Raw genomic sequence first — 3,403 nt, forward strand, 5'->3', positions numbered from 1 at the left:
TCTCACCTACATCACCTCAGTCACATCTCAACACCCCACCAACATCAGCTCTACCTAGCACTGGATAGAAGCACAGATTCTCAGGTGCCACTCCAAACTGATCATTTCGGTAATTCTGCAAGCGCAGTGCAGCAACCACTGGTGGTTCTGACGTACTCAAGTGTGAAGACCACTGTTGGACCTAAGGATGATTTTTTTTTTTTTTTAATTTTTTTTTTTAAATTTTTTTTTTCCTAAGGATGATTTATACATTTCCTTTCCACCAACATGCTATCTTTAACACCAATACTCTTCTGAATGTTTATCTTAATGATTGTATTTTTTAAGTAAATCCAATTTTATCTTTGGCACTTTATGATTACTAATAATTCTTCTAGTAAACATTAGCATCTGAATCAGTATCTAAGTGCACCCTGACACCAGAGTTGACAATAAACAACCTTCTCCAGTAGTCAGTCAGCACACTTTGATCCAGAGGCCAAATCCAACTCATGTTCTGTTTCCATAAGTAAAATTGTACTGCAACGCAACTGTGATTATTTGTTGCATATCGTTTATGAGTGCTTTTCTATTAATACTACCAAGTCAGGGTTGAGCAGTTAACAACAGAGTCCATATGGCCTGACTCTGTATTTGACTTTTTACAGGAAAAAAAGTTTGCTGACTGACACTGTCAACATGTATTCATTCATTATATATTTATTCACCATATGCTATTAATCAGGCACTGTTTCAGTAACTGAGGGTATAGAGGTGAGAAACAGGGCAGGTCAATCGAGGGACAAATATTTGAATGGGTGGTGGTGGTGGGCTGGCAATAAACAAGCTTGCATGTGTGTGTGCTCAGGCAGTCGCTCAGTCATACTGGACTCTTTGGGACCCCATGAACAATAGCCACTGGGTTCCTCCATCCATGGGATTCTCCAGGCAAGAATACTGGAATGGGCTGCCGTTTCCTCCTGCAAGGACCTTTCCGACTAAGGGACTGAACCCACGTCTCCTCCATCTCCTTCACTGGCAGGTGTTTCCTTTACCACTGTGATACCTGGCACACCCCTAAAAAGAGCATACATGTAAAAAATTAATAAGATAAGTTCAGAAAGTGATTTGTGTTGTGAAGAATATAAAGTGGGTGCAGTGGCAGAAAGAGACTGCTGGGAGGCAGCACCATCAGGTTAGGTATCAAGAAGGCACCTCAGGGAAGACTGACATTAACTGAAGACTGCAGTGAAAACAAGGAAATGCTGACAAGGAGCTAGGTAGACAAAGTTCTTGGGATGGAAAGGATCTGATTTGTCCTAAAACCATCAAGGCCAGTGTGGAGTCAACTAAACTCTGAGAAAATAGAAAATACAGGATCCTGGCTAAATGTTTGTGAGATTTCTGATCGATAATAAATTGTATTCCTTCATTTCCACTGTGTTTCATAGAAGGAAGCAATATTGATTAAGATTGCTTAGTTTTCTTTCATGTTAATGATTTATGTTGGCTGCAGTGTGAACATAAATGATTTGTACAACAATGTTGAAAAACCTATGACAGTCTGATTAAAAAAAAAAAAGAAAAAAGATTTATGTCTCCTTTAGATGTGAGGCTAAATTATTGCTCCCTACTCATCTCCACCCTGATCAGGCTATTTAAGGTGGCAAAGTTAACTCAGACCTTAAAATTTTCCTCTCCCCAAACTCAGTGACAAGAACAAATACAACATGAAACAAAAAAATCCTGGGAAAAAGAAATGAAAAGAGCTGATGACTTGAACATGAAAAATAAATAAGTTTTAAGAATATATAAATTTCCTTTAATATTTTATGGAGAAAACATTGGGATTGGGTACATAGTTGGAGGATGGTGGTTTGTTTGAAAAGGGGAAATATGTTAGAGAAACATTGAAAATTCTCATTAAGAATCACCAACTTGGTGTGTGCTTTGGCAGCAGAAGTATTAAAATTGGAAAGATACAGAGAAGAGTAGTATGGATGATGTGTAAGAAAGATCTAAAAATTCATGAAGCAGTCCATATTTTTAAAAATGAGATAAGAGCTTGAATAGACATTTCTCCAAGGGTGAGGTACAAATAAACAATAAGCAGGAAAAAATGCTCAACATTACCAGTCATTAGAGAAATACAAATTAAAACTACAATTAATTCTTATTTCCTACCTACTAGAATAACTACTATAAAAAATACAGAACATAACCAGTGTTGGTGAGAATGCAGAAAAATTGCAACCCTCATGTACTATTGATTCCGTTCAGTAGCTCAGTCGTCTCCAACTCTTTGTGACCCCATGGACTGCAGCACGTCAGGCCTCCCTGTCCATCACTAACTCCTGGAGCTTGCTCAAATTCATGCCCACTGAGTTGGTGATGCCATCCAACCATCTCATCCTCTGTCATCCCCTTTTCCTCCTGCCTTCAATCTTTCCCAGCATCAGGGTCTTTTCTAATGAGTCAGTTCTTTGTATCAGGTGGCCTAAGTATTGGAGTTTCAGCTTCAGCATCAGTCTTTCCAATGAATATTCAGGACTGATTTCCTTTTGGAATGATTGGCTTGATCTCCTTGCTCTCCCAGGGACTCTCATATGTATTCTTCAACACCACAGTTCAAAGGCATCATTTCTTCAGTGCTCAGCTTTCTTTATGGGCCAATTTTCACATCCATACATGACTACTGGAAAAACCATAGCTTTGACTAGATGGACCTTTATCAGTAAATAATGTCTCTGATTTTTAATACAATGTCTAATTTTGTCATAGCTTTTCCTCCAAGGAGCATCTTTTAATTTCATGGCTGCAGTCACCATCTGCAGTAATTTTAGAGCCCAAGGAAATAGTCTCTCACTGTTTCCATTGTTCCCCATCTATTTGCCGTGAAGTGATGGGACCGGATGCCATGATCTTTGTTTTCTGAATGCTGAGTTTCAAGCCAGCTTTTTCACTCGCCTCTTTCACTTTAATCAAGAGGCTCTTTAGTTTCTCTTCACTATCTGCCATAAAGGTGGTGTCGTCTCCATATCTGAAGTTATTGACATTTCCTCTAGCAATATTGATTCCAGCTTGTGCTTCATCCCACCTGGAATTTCACATGATGTACTCTGCATATAACTTAGATAAGCAAGGTGACAATATACAGCCTTGATGTACTCTGTTCCCAATTTGGAATCAGTCCACTGTTTCATGTCCGGTTCTAACTGTTGCTTCTTGACCTGCATACAGATTTCTCAGGAGGCAGGTCAGGTGGTCTGGTATGCCCATCTCTTTAAGAATTTTCCACAGTTTGTGGTGATCCACATAGTCAAAGACGTTGGCATAGTAAATGAAGCAGAAATAGATGTTTTTCCTGGAATTATCTTACTTTTTCTATGATGCAATGGATGCTGGCAATTTAATCTCTGGTTCC

General features: G+C 38.9%; 1 non-coding gene across 1 annotated transcript; it reads left to right on the forward strand.

Annotated features, from left to right (window-relative positions):
- Positions 1 to 1,924: 1,924 nt before the first annotated feature.
- LOC122425208 lies at positions 1,925 to 2,027 on the forward strand. The gene has a single exon (XR_006264757.1). It is a non-coding gene; the product is annotated as a U6 spliceosomal RNA (small nuclear RNA).
- Positions 2,028 to 3,403: the final 1,376 nt, after the last annotated feature.

Source organism: Cervus canadensis, chromosome 22 (genome assembly GCF_019320065.1).
Source record: "Cervus canadensis isolate Bull #8, Minnesota chromosome 22, ASM1932006v1, whole genome shotgun sequence".
NCBI classification, from domain to species: Eukaryota; Metazoa; Chordata; class Mammalia; order Artiodactyla; family Cervidae; genus Cervus; species Cervus canadensis.